The sequence below is a fragment of the Choloepus didactylus genome, chromosome 3 (genome assembly GCF_015220235.1).
Source record: "Choloepus didactylus isolate mChoDid1 chromosome 3, mChoDid1.pri, whole genome shotgun sequence".
NCBI classification, from domain to species: Eukaryota; Metazoa; Chordata; class Mammalia; order Pilosa; family Megalonychidae; genus Choloepus; species Choloepus didactylus.
Window position 1 is genome coordinate 81432807 of NC_051309.1, and position 17302 is coordinate 81450108.

At 38.6% G+C, this 17302-nt stretch overlaps 1 protein-coding gene across 9 annotated transcripts in view; it reads right to left on the reverse strand.

Moving 5' to 3' along the window:
- CCDC158 (coiled-coil domain containing 158) overlaps positions 1-17302 on the reverse strand; it is a 142958-nt gene that overhangs the window by 13401 nt on the left and 112255 nt on the right. The gene's annotated exons all lie outside the window — the stretch shown is intronic.

Below are 17302 nucleotides of genomic sequence, written 5' to 3' on the forward strand. Positions count from 1 at the left end.
CTGACTAATTAAATGTGTGGTAAGTACTGGTTTTTCCAATTTAGTGATGGTCATTTTCTTTGGGAATTGCCATGATGAGTCTAAAGTTCATAACTGCCTCCATTATATTTTAAATATATAATGATGTGAACCAGAATTTTAATCATGAATGAATCAGTTGTCTCCAAGAAAATGACCCAATTTTATCAAATACTAATATTGTTGTCATCCAAGTCCTTGTAGTCACAATTGCCAATGTAGAATAAAGCATTACAGATTTATAAAGACAAACTTACCGTATTGCAATCATCAGTCACCTTAGTTCTAACCCTGAAATCTCAATGCAGCACCTGGCATCTCAGGTCTTTTTCCCAGTAGAACTTTATTTAATAAACTTTGACATTACTGTTAAAATTTTTAAGCCCTTTACATTTAATATAAATGACCAATGTGATTACCTACAAACATAGAAATATGTCTCCTTTTTTTCTGTTATTATGGTACCCAGGTTCTTTGAGGATAACTGGTGATTTATAAGACATTTAAGGTTGAAAACTACTCTACCATTCACTTAGCAATTAATCATAATCAGCCCTCTGATACTCTTTTTTTTTAATTGAGATTGTTCACATACCATACAATTACCCAAAGATCCAACATGTATAATCAATTGCCCATGGTACCATCATACAGCTGTGCATCTATCACCACAATTAATTTTTTTTTCAATTTTTAGAACATTTTCATTACTCCAGAAAAGAAATGAAGACAAAAAAAAAACAAAAAACAAAAAACAAAAAAAACAAAAAAAGAAAGAAAGAAACTTAAATCCTCCCATAGCCCTAACCACCAACCCCCCTCCATTATTGACTCATGGTATTGGTATAGTACATTTGTTACTGTTGATGAAAGAATATTAAAATACTACTAACTGTAGTATATAGTTTGCAATAGGTATATATTTTTTCCTATATGCCCCTCTATTATTAACTTCTAGTTATAGTGCCATACATTTATTCCAGTTCATGAAAGAGACTTTTAATATTTGGACAATTAATCATGGACATTGTCCACAAGATTTAGTGTTTCATACATTCCCAACTTTTAACCTCCAACTTTCCTTCTGGTGACATATGTGACTCTGAGCTTACCCTTTCCACTACATTCACAGACCATTCACCACTGTTAGTTATTCTCACAATGTGCTACCATCACCTCTGTCCATTTCCAAACGTTTAAGTTCACCCTAGCTGCACATTCTGCTCATAATAAGCAACCGCTCCCCATTCTTTAGCCCCATTTTATATCTGGTAACTTGTATTTCATATCTATGAGCTTACATATTATAATTAGCTCATATCAGTGAGACCCTGCAATATTTGTCCTTACGTGTCTGTGTTATTTCACTCAATGTAGTTCCCTCAAGGTTTCTTCATCAACCCATTTTTTAAGATGGTTTTGTTTACACACCATACATTCTATCCTAAGTAAACAATCGTTGGTTCCCTGTACAGTCACGTATTTATGTAATCACCACATCACCACTATCTATATAAGAGCATCTCCATTTCTTCCACAAAGAAGAAGAAAGAGTCAAAGAAGGCAGAGAGACAAAAGAAAAAGAAAAAAGAAAGATAAAAAAAAGACAAGACAAAACAAAACAAAAACATGGCAGCTAGGAAGCATCAAAGGAAAGCCAGCTTTAAACTAAAGTAGAATAAAGAGTCAGACAACATCACCAATGCCAAGAGTCCCATACCCCTCCCTTATGTCCCCCTCTTATATGCATTTAGCTTTGGTATATTGCCTTTGTTACATTAAAGGAAGCATAATACAAAGTTTCTGTTAATTATAGTCTCTAGTTTGCATTGATTGTATTTCCCCCAATCTTACCCAATTTTTAACACCTTGCAATGTTGATATTCATTTGTTCTCCCTAATGTAAAAACATATTTGTACCTTTTATCACAATTGTTGAGCAATTGCTATAAATAACTAGGTTTCACTGAGTTATACAGTCCCTGTCTTTATCTTTCCTCTTTCCTTCTGGTGTCCCACATATTACTAACCTTCCTCTTTCAACCATACTCACAGTTGTTTTTGCTCAGTGTACTTACGTTCTGTGCTACCCTCACCCAAAACTGTGTTCCAAACCTCTGACTCCTTTCTTGTCCTATCTGTCTGTAGTACTCCCTTTAGTATTTCCTGTAGAGCAGGTATCTTGTTCACAAATTCTGTCATTGTCTGTTTGTCAGAGAATATTTTAAGCTCTTCCTCATATTTGAAGGACAATTTTGCTGGATATAGGATTCTTTGGTTGGTGGTTTTTCTCTTTCAGTATCATAAATATATCACCCCACTTACTTCTTGCCTCCATAGTTTCTATGAGAAATCTGCACATAGTCTTATCAAGCTTCCTTTGTATGTGATGAATTGCTTTTCTCTTGCTGCTTTCAGGATTCTCTCTTTATCTTTGACATTTGATAATCTGATTATAAAGTGTCTTGGTGTAGGCCTATTCAGGTCTATTCTGTTTGGGATAAGTTGCACTTCTTGGATCCATCATTTTATGTCTTTCATAGGAGATGGGAAATTTTCATTGATTATTTCCTCTATTATTGCTTCTGCCCCTTTTCTCTTCTCTTCGCCTTCTGGGACATCCATGACACTTACATTAATGTGCTTCATGTTGTCATTCAATTCCCTGAGATGTTGCTCATATTTTTCCATTCTTTTCCCTATCTGTTCTTTTGTGTGTAGGCTTTCAAGTGTTTCATTCCCCAGTTCCTGAGTGTAGTCTTCTGCCTCTTGAGAGCTGCTGTTGTATGTCTCCATTGTGTTTTTCACCTCTTGTGTTGTGCCTTTCATTTCCATAGATTCTGCCAGTTTTTTTTTCAAACTTTTGATTTCTACCTTATGTATGCCAGTGTTTTCATTATATGCTTTGTGTCTTTTTCCATCTCTTCCCTAAACTTTTTGAATTGATTTAGCATTAGTTGTTTCAACTACTGTATCTCAGTTGAAGTGTAAGTCTGTTCCTTTGACTGGGCCATAACTTCACCCCTCCTAGTGTAGGTTGTAGTTTTCTGTTGTCTAGGTATCTGGCCTCCTTGGTTACCCCAATCAGGTTTTCCCAGACCAGAATGGGCTCAGGTCTTGGAAGGAGGCAATAATATCAGGCTCCCCTGAGGGTGTCTTAGAAGATTGATACACCCTGTGAGGCCTCAAGCTGCTGTGCTTTTCTGCCCAGCAGGTGGCGCCTGTCAGCCTGTCACTCCCGACTGGTGTAAGGAGGTGTGGTCCATGGCTGTTTTCCCCCAGGCCCTGGGGTCTGGTTCTGAACGTAAGGTGGGTAGTAGATCTAGGCACCACCTCCTTCCTCTTAGGGAAGATACACCCCCTAGGGAGATATCATCTGCATTTGAATAGTCTCTCTGACTCTGCTGTCTCCACCCTTGTCTGGGTCAGGTACTGGAAATGAAAATGTCTGATGCTTTCTCCATGGCCCAATTCAGTTTCACCTGTCAGCCAGAGATAACACCTGGTCCTCTGGCCTCCCCCACCCTCCCAGAGAGGTCCTCTGGCTCTCCAAGGTCATTTGTCACCAAAAGCCTCTGTCTGCTTGTTGGGGATTTGTAACTTGTATTCAGCAGTCCACATTTGTTAATTAAAACCCCAGTTGGGACTGGACTGAGATACATTCACTCACTCCAGGAATGGTGCTTTCTGCCACAGTGAAGTTTTGCAGTTCTGGCTGCCATGGAGGGAGGGGGCTCTTGGCTTGGGTCCACAGTTTTTACTTACAGATTTTATGCTACAGTCTTGGGCATTCCTCCCAATCCATGTTGGTGTACAATGTGTGGACAGTCACAGTTGTTCCCCACTAGTTATTTCAGATTATTTACTAGTTGTTCCTGGTTGTTTATTAGTTGTTACAGGGGGACTAACTAACTTCCACTCCTCTCTATGCTGCCATCTTCTTCCCTCCACCCTCTGATACTCTTTTATTGTGACTTCATTCTTATATTATCTTAAACTTCTAAAATGTGTGTTGTTCCTTCAAATAAAATGTAGGATCCATAGAGGCAAGGAATTAGTTTGAACATCGTGTTTATATATAATTGTCTTTGTATATTCCATTACCGATAACCCATAATTTGCTTGTGCATAAAATCACAAAACATCAAGGCTAAAGGAATTCTACAGATCATCTAGTTCCAGTCTACCCACCACTCAGAAGTGATGGTGAATTCCTTCTATGGCATCCCAGCAACATTCTTGTTTGGCCTTTGCTTCATCACCAAAATCCAAGGAAGGCAGCTTAATTTTTATGTAACTTTAATCTTTTGAAAGAATGGCCTAATAAACTGAATCTGCCTCCATGTAACTTCCATGCCTGGTAAAAGTTCCACCTCCTAAGGTCATAGGGAACAAGTCTGACATGATAACTCTTTTGAAATGGATACTTAGTTTATCACTCCAACTTCCCTACCCCACCTACACTCTCCAACGCACACCCTTGGCTAAACATTCTCAATTCACCTACTCTTTTCCTATGGCATAGGCTCACATTTTATCACCATTCTGATTGTGCTTCTTTTGATAGATCCTGGCCAAAAATTGATGATTCTCTTAAATGCTCCTGCCTAAAATATAACATAGTATTCTGGGATAGTTCGACTAGAAGAGATCTGGAGGCTATGCTCAAAACCTTTTTTGGCTGCCACAGAATACTGTTGACTCAGAGCAGGTAATCAACTAAGCTCCTATTTCTTCCCCACATAATTGATAAAACTCATCTTTCATGTCTTATATTTTGTATTGCTGAGTATTTAGTACCAATTTCAAAACTACATTTATCCCATTCAAGCTTTCTCTTCATAATCTTGGCTCATCATTCTAGACTGTCAAGATAATGAAGAGAGGTACCACTTATTTAGTGCTAATTGTGTACCAGCCCCTCAATATTTTTGCATTAAACTTTAATCTTCAAAATCATCCAATAAGGTGAAATTATTACCTTCATTTTATAGATGAAGAAACTGAGGCACAGAGAGGTTAAATAACTTGTTTAAAATAACATGAGGGAAGAGGGGGCAGAAGATGGCAGCATAGAGAGGAGTGGAAGCTAAGTAGTCCCCCTGGAACAACTAAAAAAAACCAGAAACAACTAGTAAATAATCCAGAATAACTGTGGGGGGACAAATGAGACCATCTACTCATCATACACCAACCTGAATTGGGAGGAATGCCCGAGATCACAGCATAAAATCTGTAAGTAAAACCTGTGGATCCAAGTCAGGAGACCCCCTCCCCCATAGCCTGAGCTGCAAACCCTTGTGGTGCCAGAAAGAAGCTCTCTCTCCCAGCGAGCGAATATAGCTCAGCTGAGCTCTAACGGGTTTTAAGGAGTGAGTGTGAACTGCTCACTACAGGTACGAATCCCCAAAAAACAGACAGAGGCTTTGGGTGACAACTGACCTTGGAGAGCTGAGGGGTCGCCTCAGACTAGATCTGAAGGGGCCTATCTGTTTCTGTTTCGGCTCAGTGGAGAAAGCCCCTGCCATTTTCGGTTCCCAGGAGTGTGACTCAGAGAAGTGTGGAGACAGCACAAGCAGAGAGAGAGAGACCATTGAAATGCTAATGACCTCCTCCTAGGGGGTCTATCTTCTCTAAGAGGAAAGGGGTGGGGCCCTTTCCATTCAGAACCAGACCCCAGAGCCTGGGGGAACACGGCCATACCTCCTCACACCAGTCAAGAATTATAGGCTAACAGGCATCACCTGCTGGGCAGAAAAGCATAGTGACCCGAGGCATCAAAGGGTGGAGCAATTTTCTAAGACACACCCACAGGGAAACCAGATACTGAATATTTCTTCCCTCTGGGACCTGAGCCTGTTCTGGTCTGGGAAAACCTGATTTGGATAACCAAGGAAACCATGCCTAGACAACAGAAAATTACAACCTACACTAAGAAAAACAAAGTTATGGCCCAGTCAAAGGAACAAACGTACACTTCAACTGAGATACAGGAATTTAAACAACTAATGCTAAATCTATTCAAAAAGTTTAGAGAAGATATTGCAAAAGAGATAGAGGCTGTAAAGAAAACACTGGGCATACATAAGACAGAAATTGAAAGTCCAAAAAAACAACTAGTAGAATCTATGGAAATGAAAAGCACAACACAAGAGATGAAAGACACAATGGAAACATACAACAGCAGATCCCAAGAGGCAGAAGAAAGCACTCAGGAACTGGAGAACAAAACACCTGAAAGCCTACATGCAAAGGAGCAGATGGAGAAAAGAATGAAAAAATATGAGCAATGTCTCCGGGAACTTAAGGATGAAACAAAGTTCAATAATGTACGTATCATTGGTGTCCCAGAAGGAGAAGAGAAGGGAAAAGGGGCAGAAGCAATAATAGAGGACATAATCAATGAAAATTTCCCATCTCTTATGAAAGACATAAAATTACAGATCCAAGAATCACAGCATACTCCAAACAGAATAGATCTGAATAGGCCTATGCCAAGACACTTAATAATCAGATTATCAAATGTCAAAGACAAAGAGAAAATCCTGAAAGCAGCAAGAGAAAAGCAATCCATCATATACAAAGGAAGCTTAATAACACTATGTGTGGATCTCTCACCAGAAACCATGGAGGCAAGAAGGAGGTGGTGTGATATATTTAAGATACTGAAAGAGAAAAACCACCAACCAAGAATACTGCATCCAGCAAAGCTGTCCTTCAAATATGAGGGAGAGCTGAAAATATTTTCTGACAAACAGACAATGAGAGACTTTGTGAACAAGACACCCACCCTACAGGAAATACTAAAGGGAGCATTACAGAGTGATAGAAGACACGAGTGCGTGGTTTGGAATACAATTTTGGGAGATGGTAGCACAACAATGTAAGTACACTGAACAAAGATAACCATGAATATGGTTGAGAGAGGAAGGTGAGGAGCATGTGAGACACCAGAAGAAAGGAGGAAAGATAAAGACTGGGACTGTGTAACTTGGTGAAATCTAGAGTGTTCAACAATTGTGATAAAATGTACAAATATGTTCTTTTACAAGGGAGAACAAGCAAATGTCAACCTTGCAAGGTGTTAAAAATGGGGAAGCATTGGGGGAGGGATGCGATCAACATAAACTAGAGACTGTAACCAATAGAATCATTGTATTATGCTTCCTTTAATCTAACAAAGATGATATACCAAGGTAAATGCAGATAAGCGGGGGGGATAGGGGAGGTATGTTAGACACTTGACATTGGTGTTATTGTCTGATTCTTTACTCTACTTTGATTTAAAGTTATTTTTCCTTTTGCTGCTTCTTAGCTGTCATTTTTTTTCCTCTATCTTTTGCCTCTCTACCTTCTCTGACTCTCCCTCCTGCCTTGTGGAAGAAATGTAGATGCCCTCATATAGATAGTGGTGAAGGTGATGAACACATAAATATATGACCATACAGAGAACCATCGATTATTTACTTAGGATGGAATGTATGGTGAGTGAACAAAACCATATTAAAAAAAAAAATGGGTTGATGACAAAACCTCAAGGGCAGTATACTGAGTGAAATAAGCCAGACACATAAGGACAATTATTGCAGGGTCTCACTGATAGGAACGAATTATAATATGTACACTCATAGACATGAAATATAATGTACCAAGATATAGGACGAGGCTTAAGAAGGGAGCAGTTGCTTAGTATGAGCAGAATTTTCAACTAGGATAAACTTAAATGTTTGGAAATGAACAGAGGTGTCGGTAGCAAGATGTGAGAATAACTAACAGTAGCGAATGGCGTGTGAATGAGGTGGAAAGGGGAAGCTCAGAGTCATATATGTCACCAGAAGGAAAGTTGGGGATCAAAAGATGGGAATGCACAAAACTCAATCCTATGGTGGGCAATGTCCATGATTAACTGTACAAATATTAGAAATCGCTTCCATGAACCAGAACAAATGTATGACAATACAATTAGAAGTTAATAATAGAGGGATATATAGGGAAGAAATATATACCTATTGCAAACTATATAGTATTTCAACGTTTTTTCATAAACAGTAACAAATGTACTATACCAACACTATGAGTCAACAATTGAGGGGGATTGGTTAGGGATAGGGGAGAATTCAAGTTTCCTTTTCTTTTTTTCTTTTTTCATCTTTCACTTTATTTCTTGTATGGAGTAATGAAAAGTTTCTAAAAATTGAACAAAAATTAAGTGTGGTGATGGATGCACAGCTATATGAGGGTACCCAGGGGCAACTGATTGTAATGGTAAAATTATGTCACTTGAATTATTCATTAATGAAAAATATTTTCTTTTATTAAAAAAAAAGGAAAAAGTAAATGTACAATGGGGGGAGGAAAGGGATGGGATATTTTGAATATTCTTTTCTATTTTAATTTTTATTTTATTTTTTGGAGTAATGAAAATGTTCAAAGATTGTGGTGATGAATGCACCAGTATATGATGATATGGTGAACAACTGATTGTGCACTTGGAATGACTGTATGTTATGTGATTATATCTCAATAAAATTGCATTAAAAATAAAAAAAAAATAACATGAGGGGTGGAGATGATTGTGGGAAGATGGCAGAGTAGGAAGCCCCAGGAATCAGTGCCTCCACCAAAACAACCATTGAATTGTCAGGAACAGTCTGAATGAACTATTTTGGAACTTTGGAGTCTAGTGGAACACTGCAGCATCCAGAGAAGAACATGACAAAGAGACTGGTACTGCAGTAAATTTTAGTGAATTTCACCCTCTGTGTAGCCACTACAATCTCCCATCCACCAACCAGGTGGCAGGCAACAGTGGGGATGGCAGCCCAGGTTCCTAATGCTGCTTGCTGGGGCCAGGGTGGGCTAGTAGAACCCAGTCCTCCAAAACCCAGAGATAGGTGGTCTGATTGCCTATCACTTTTGATTAACTACTTAAGATTGCTGGGGGTCCAGCTTTGAGAGTGGCCATTATCCAACTCTCCACAGGCAACAGCAGCAGAAGACTCTTAAACAGCATTAACTCTTAGTTTATCTTTTCTCTTTCCATTCCCCATTTGGAAGCAAAAATAATTCAGAAAAGTCACTAATTGTCAGCTCCAGCCCTCAAAAAGAAAAAAAAGCTAGCAATCCCAGAGGAATGGGAAAATTAGGTTTCCAGAACTATAACAGCAAAATAGTCAGAATATCCAGTTCTCAACAAAAAAGTTATAAAACACACAAAGAAACAGAAAGGTATGGCCCATTCGCAGGAAAAAAAAAAAAAAAGAATTTAACAGAAACCATCCCTGAGGAACCTCATACATTGGAAATATTAGTCAATGACTTTAAATCAACTATCTTAACTATGTTTAATGAGCCAAAGGAATCCATATACAAAGAACTAAAGGAAATTAAGAAAACATCTGGAAAAAAATAGAAACTATAAAAAGGAATCAAAGAGAAATTTGAGTTACAAGGTAAACAACTCAAATATAGTAGTTGAATGAAAAACTCACTAGAGGGATTCAACACCACTTTTGAACAGGGAGAAGAAAGGATCAGTGAACTTCAAGACAGACAGCTGACATTTTCAGTGTGAGGAACAGAAGGAAAAAATATGAACAAAGCCTGAAGGACCTTTTGGACACCATCAGCTCTACCAACATATACATCTTTGGAGTCCCCAGAGGACCAGAGACAGTGAAAGGGGCAGAAAATGATATAAAGAAATAATGGCTGAAAACTTTCCAAATTGATGAAAGACATGAATATACACATACAGGAAGCTCAATGAACTCCAAGCAGGTTAGACTCAGAGATCTATCCCAAGACACATTATAGCAAAATTGTCAAAATCCAAAGACAAAAAGAAAATATTGAAAGCAGCAAGAGAGAAGCAAATATTACATACAAAGGATCCCCAATAAGACTAACAGAAAATTTCTCATCAGGAACCAAGGAAGCTAGAAGACAGTGGGATGACATGTTAAAAGTCCTTAAAGAAAAACTGTCAACCATGAATTCTATATCTGGAAAAAATTATTCTTCAAAATGAAGGAAAAACTAAGACATTAGCAGATTAAAAAAAAAAAAAAAGTGGAAAGAGTTCATATTACCCGAAGACCTGCCCACAAGAAATGCTACAGGGAGTCCTTCATAAAAGTATGCTTGAAGCCACATGGAGAAATAAAGAACACTAGTAAAGGCAACTGTTCTAGTTTGCTAATGCTGCCAGAATGCAAAACACCAGAAATGGATTGGCTTTTATAAAGGGGGTTTATTTGGTTACACAGTTACAGTCTAAAGGCCATAAAGTGTCCATCAACAAAGGGTACCTTCACTGGAGAATGGCTAGTGGTGTCCAGAAAACCTCTGTTACCTGGGAAGGCATGTGGCTGGCATCTGCTCCACGTTCTGGTTTCAAAATGGCTTTCTCCCAGGATGTTCCTCCCTAGGCTGCAGTTCCTCAAAAATGTCACTCTTGGTTGCTCTTGGGGTATTTGTACTCTCTTAGCTTTTCTGGAGCAAGACTCTACTTTCGATGGCCGTCTTCAAACTGTCTCTAATCTGCAGCTACTCTCTCAGCTTCTGTACATTCTTCAAAGTGTCCCTCTTGGCGATAGCAAGCTTGCTCCTTCTGTCTGAGCTTATATAGTGCTCCAGTAATTTAATTCAGACTCATCCTGAATGGGTGGGGCAACGCCTCCATGGAAATTTTCCAACCAAAGGTCTTGTCCACAGTTGACTGAATCACATCTCCATGGAAACACTCAAAGGATTCCAAAATCTAATCAACACTAATATGTCTGCCCACACATGATTGCATCAGTGGTATTTTGGGGGACATAATACATCGAACTGGCACAGCAACTATGTAGGTTAAACATAAAATCCTGCAGTACTATACGTTTGGTTTGTAACTGCTTTCACCTCCTTATATGACTTAAAGACAAATATATAAAATAATAATTAAAATCTAAGTTAATGATCATACAATGTATGCAGCACTACATGCCTACATTAAAAAAGAAGAAAGATCATAAATCAATAATCTACCTTCACACCTACACCTAAAGACACTAGAAAAAGAAGAGTGAACTAAACTCAAAGGTGTCAGAAAGAAGGAAATAGTAAAGATTAGAGTAGAAATAGTGAAATAGAGAATAAAAAAACAATAGAGTCAATAAAACCAAAAGTTGGTTTTTTTAAAAGATCAATTAAATCAACAAACTTTAGCCAGACTGACAAACACACACACACACAGAGAGAGAGAGAGAGAGAGAGAGAGAGAACACAAATAATTAAAATCAGGAATGAAAGTAGTGATGTTACTACCAACTTTACAGAAATAAAAAGGATTATAAGAGGGTACTATGAACAGTTACATGCCAACAAATTAGAAAACCTAGATGAAATGGACAAATTCCTAGAAAAATACAAATTACTTAATCTGACGTAAGAAGAAAAAGAAAATTTCACAAGACTTAAAATGAGTACAGAGACTGAGCCAATAATCAAAAACCTCCCCAAAAGAAAAGTCCAGGACCAGATGGCTTCAACTTTACCACACATTCCAAGAGTTAACACCAATACTGCTCGAAGTCTTCTAAAAAATTGAAGAGGAAGGAACACTTCCTAACTCATTCTATGAGGGTAGCATCACCCTAATACCAAAGCCAGATAAAGACAGCATAAGAAAATTACAGACCAATATCCCTTATGAATATAGATGCAAAAATCCTTCAACAAAATACTGGCAAACTGAATCCAACAGTATAGTAAAAGGATTATACACCATGACCAAGTGGGATTTATTCCAGGATATCTACAAGTAAATTTTCAAGATATACAAATGGCCAATAACATATGAAAAGATGTCCAACATCCTTAGCCAATAGAGAAATTCATATTAAAACTACAATTAACTTTCTGGTCATTTGTATATCTTCTTTGGAAAGATGTCTGCTCAAATCTTTTCTCATATTTAACTCGGCAACTCTGAGTCAGAACATGTTTCAGAAGAGTTGTCTTCCTATTGTTAGTCTGAAGGATTTCTTCATTCATACTGAATATTAATCCTTTATTAGATTAATTTCTAAATATTTCCTCCCATGTGTAGGTTGTCTTTTTACTTTCATAATAAAGTCCTTTGAGGAACAAAAGTTTTTAATTTTGATGATGTCCCATTTATCATTTTTTTTTCTTTTTTGTTCTGTAAACCCACAACTTCTTTAATAAAAAAAAAATTGTTAAAAAGAAGCTAGTCACAAAGGCAACATATTATATGATTCCATTTATATGAAATGCCTGAATAGGCAAATCCATAGAGACAAAGTAGATTAATGGCTGTCTCAGACAGATGGTTTGCAGGGGAAATGGAGAGTGACTGCTACTGGGTATAGAGTTTCTTTTAGGGATGATGAAAATGTTCTACAATTGACTGTGGTGATGGTTGTACATCTCTGTGAATATATTAAAAACCATCAAAATGGATAATTAAATGGATGAATTGTATAGGTGTGCATTATATCTCAATAGAGCTGTGTAAAAAAAACTATAATGGAGATATCACTTCACAGCCACTAGGATGGCTACTATTTAAAAAACCAAAAATAACAAGTATTAAAGGAGATGCAGAGAAACTGGAAGTCTAGTGCATTGTTGGTGGGAATATAAAATGGTGCAGTCACTGTGGAAAATAGTTTGGTGGTTCTTCAGAAGGCTGAACATGGAATTACCATATGACATAGCAATTCTACTTCCAGATATATATTCCAAATAATTGAAAGCAGGGACTCAGCCAGGTATTCGCATACTAACGTTCATCACAGCATTATTTACAATAGACAAAGATGGAAGCAACACACGTGTTCATCAATAGATAAATGGATAAACAACATGTGCTGTATCCATACAATGGAATATTATTCAGCCATTAAAAGAAATGACATGCTAGTACATGCTACAACATGGATGAACATTTAAGACATCATGCTGAGTGAAACAAGACACAAGACAACTATTGATGATTTCTCTTATATGAAATACTTAGAATAAGCAAAGTCATAGAGACAGAAAGCAGAACAGTGGCTACCAGGGTGAGGGTGGGGAGACTGGGACGTTTTTGCTTAATGGGTATGAATTTTGATTTGGGATGAAAACAGTCTGGAAATAGATGGTGAACGTTATACAATATTGCCAATGTACCTAATGTCAGAGAATTGGCCACTTAAAAATAGTTTAAATGACTTTTATGTTGTGTATATTTCACAATAAAAAATAAAAAATAAAGGAAAACAACAAAACAAAACTAAATGTGGAGAGGCGGGGCAAGATGGCAGACTGGTGAGCTGTATGTTTTAGTTACTCCTCCAGGAAAGTAGGTAAAAAGCCAGGAACTGCGTGGACTGGACACCACAGAGCAATCTGTCTTTGGGCATACTTCATACAACACTCATGAAAACGTGGAACTGCTGAGATCAGCGAAATCTGTAAGTTTTTGCGGCCAGGGGACCCGCGCCCCTCCCTGCCAGGCTCAGTCCCGGGGGAGGAGGGGCTGTCAGCTCCAGGAAGGAGAAGGGAGAATTGCAGTGGCTGCTCTCATCGGAAACTCATTCTACTGATTCAAACTCCAACCATAGATAGACTGAGACCAGACACCAGAGACTCTGAGAGCAGCCAGCCCAGCAGAGAGGAGACGGGCATAGAAGGAAAACAACACGAGAAGCTCCAAAGTAAAAGCAGAGGATTTTTGGAGTTCTGGTGAACACAGAAAGGGGAAGGGCGGAGATCAGGCCTTGAGGCGCATATGCAAATCCCGAAGCAAGGCTGATCTCTCTGCCCAGGGCACCTTTCCTTAATGGCCCTGGTTGCTTTGTCTATTAGCATTTCAATAACCCATTAGATCTCTGAGGAGGGCCGTTTTTTTTTTTTTTTTTTTTTTTTTTTTAAATCCTTTTTGCTTTTCTAAAACAATTACTCTAAGAAGCTCAATACAGAAAGCTTCAAAGAATTGAAATTTGGGCACGTCAAGTCAAGAGCAGAACTAAGAGAGCTCTGAGACAAAAGGCAATAATCCAGTGGCTGAGAAAATTCACTAACCAACACAACTTCCCAAGAAAAGGGGGGTGTCCGCTCACAGCCACCATCCTGGTGGACAGGAAACACTCCTGCCCATCGCCAGCCCCATAGCCCAGAGCCGCCCCAGACAACCCAGTGTGACGGAAGTGCTTCAAATAACAGGCACACACCACAAAACTGGGCGTGAACATTAGCCTTCCCTGCAACCTCAGCTGAATGTCCCAGAGCTGGGAAGGGGGAGCAGTGTGAATTAACAGAGCCCCATTCAGCCATCATTTGAGCAGACTGGGAGCCTCCCAACACAGCCCAGCAGCCCAGAACTGCCCTGGGGGGACGGCACTCACCTGTGACATAGCACAGTCATCCCTCAACAGAGGACCCGGGGTGCACAGCCTGGAAGAGGGGCCCACTTGCAAGTCTCAGGAGCCATACGCCAATACCAAAGACTTGTGGGTCAGTGGCAGAGACAAACTGTGGCAGGACTGAACTGAAGGATTAGACTATTGCAGTAGCTTTAAAACTCTAGGATCATCAGGGAGATTTGATTGTTAGGGCCACCCCCCCTCCCCGACTGCCCAGAAACACGCCCCACATACAGGGCAGGCAACACCAACTACACACGCAAGCTTGGGACACCAATTGGGCCCCACAAGACTCACTCCCCCACTCACCAAAAAGGCTAAGCAGGGGAGATCTGGCTTGTGGAGAACAGGTGGCTCGTGGACGCCACCTGCTGGTTAGTTAGAGAAAGTGTACTCCACGAAGCTGTAGATCTGATAAATTAGAGATAAGGACTTCAACTGGTCTACAAACCCTAAAAGAACCCTATCAAGGTCAGCAAATGCCACGAGGCCAAAAACAACAGAAAATTATAAAGCATATGAAAAAACCAGACGATATGGATAACCCAAGCCCAAGCACCCAAATCAAAAGACCAGAAGAGACACACCTAGAGCAGCTACTCAAAGAACTAAAGATGAACAATGAGACCCTAGTACGGGATATGAAGGAAATCAAGAAGACCCTAGAAGAGCATAAAGAAGACATTGCAAGACTAAATAAAAAAATGGATGATCTTATGGAAATTAAAGAAACTGTTGACCAAATTAAAAAGATTCTGGACACTCATAGTACAAGACTAGAGGAAGTTGAACAATGAATCAGTGACCTGGAAGATGACAGAATGGAAAATGAAAGCATAAAAGAAAGAATGGGGAAAAAAATTGAAAAACTCGAAATGGACCTCAGGGATATGATAGATAATATGAAACGTCCGAATATAAGACTCATTGGTGTCCCAGAAGGGGAAGAAAAGGGTAAAGGTCTAGGAAGAGTATTCAAAGAAATTGCTGGGGAAAACTTCCCAAATCTTCTAAACAACATAAATACACAAATCATAAATGCTCAGCGAACTCCAAATAGAATAAATCCAAAAAAACCCACTCCGAGACATATACTGATCACACTGTCAAACATAGAAGAGAAGGAGCAAGTTCTGAAAGCAGCAAGAGAAAAGCAATTCACCACATACAAAGGAAACAGCATAAGACTAAGTAGTGACTACTCAGCAGCCACCATGGAGGCGAGAAGGCAATGGCACGATATATTTAAAATTCTGAGAGAGAGGAATTTCCAGCCAAGAATACTTTATCCAGCAAAGCTCTCCTTCAAATTTGAGGGAGAGCTTAAATTTTTCACAGACAAAGAAATGCTGAGAGAATTTGCTAACAAGAGACCTGCCCTACTGGAGATACTAAAGGGAGCCCTACAGACAGAGAAACAAAGACAGGACAGAGAGACTTGGAGAAAGGTTCAGTACTAAAGAGATTCGGTATGGGTACAATAAAGGATATTAATAGAGAGAGGGAAAAATATGGCAAACATAATCCAAAGGATAAGATGGCCGATTCAAGAAATGCCTTCACGGTTTTAACGTTGAATGTAAATGGATTAAACTCCCCAATTAAAAGATATAGATTCGCAGAATGGATCAAAAAAATGAACCATCAATATGTTGCATACAAGAGACTCATCTTAGACACAGGGACACAAAGAAATTGAAAGTGAAAGGATGGAAAAAAATATTTCATGCAAGCTACAGCCAAAAGAAAGCAGGTGTAGCAATATTAATCTCAGATAAAATAGACTTCAAATGCAGGGATGTTTTGAGAGACAAAGAAGGCCACTACATACTAATAAAAGGGGCAATTCAGCAAGAAGAAATAACAATCGTAAATGTCTATGCACCCAATCAAGGTGCCACAAAATACATGAGAGAAACATTGGCAAAACTAAAGGAAGCAATTGATGTTTCCACAATAATTGTGGGAGACTTCAACACATCACTCTCCCCTATAGATAGATCAACCAGACAGAAGACCAATAAGGAAATTGAAAACCTAAACAATCTGATAAATGAATTAGATTTAACAGACATCTACAGGACATTACATCCCAAATCACCAGGATACACATACTTTTCTAGTGCTCACGGAACTTTCTCCAGAATAGATCATATGCTGGGACATAAAACAAGCCTCAATAAATTTAAAAAGATTGAAATTATTCAAAGCACATTCTCTGACCACAATGGAATACAATTAGAAGTCAATAACCATCAGAGACTTAGAAAATTCACAAATACCTGGAGGTTAAACAACACACTCCTAAACAATCAGTGGGTTAAAGAAGAAATAGCAAGAGAAATTGCTAAATATATAGAGACGAATGAAAATGAGAACACAACATACCAAAACCTATGGGATGCAGCAAAAGCAGTGCTAAGGGGGAAATTTATAGCACTAAACGCATATATTAAAAAGGAAGAAAGAGCCAAAATCAAAGAACTAATGGATCAACTGAAGAAGCTAGAAAATGAACAGCAAACCAATCCTAAACCAAGTAGAAGAAAAGAAATAACAAGGATTAAAGCAGAAATAAATGACATAGAGAACAAAAAAACAATAGAAAGGATAAATATCACCAAAAGTTGGTTCTTTGAGAAGATCAACAAGATTGACAAGCCCCTAGCTAGACTGACAAAATCAAAAAGAGAGAAGACCCATATAAACAAAATAATGAATGAAAAAGGTGACATAACTGCAGATCCTGAAGAAATTAAAAAAATTATAAGAGGATATTATGAACAACTGTATGGCAACAAACTGGATAATGTAGAAGAAATGGACAATTTCCTGGAAACATATGAACAACCTAGACTGACCAGAGA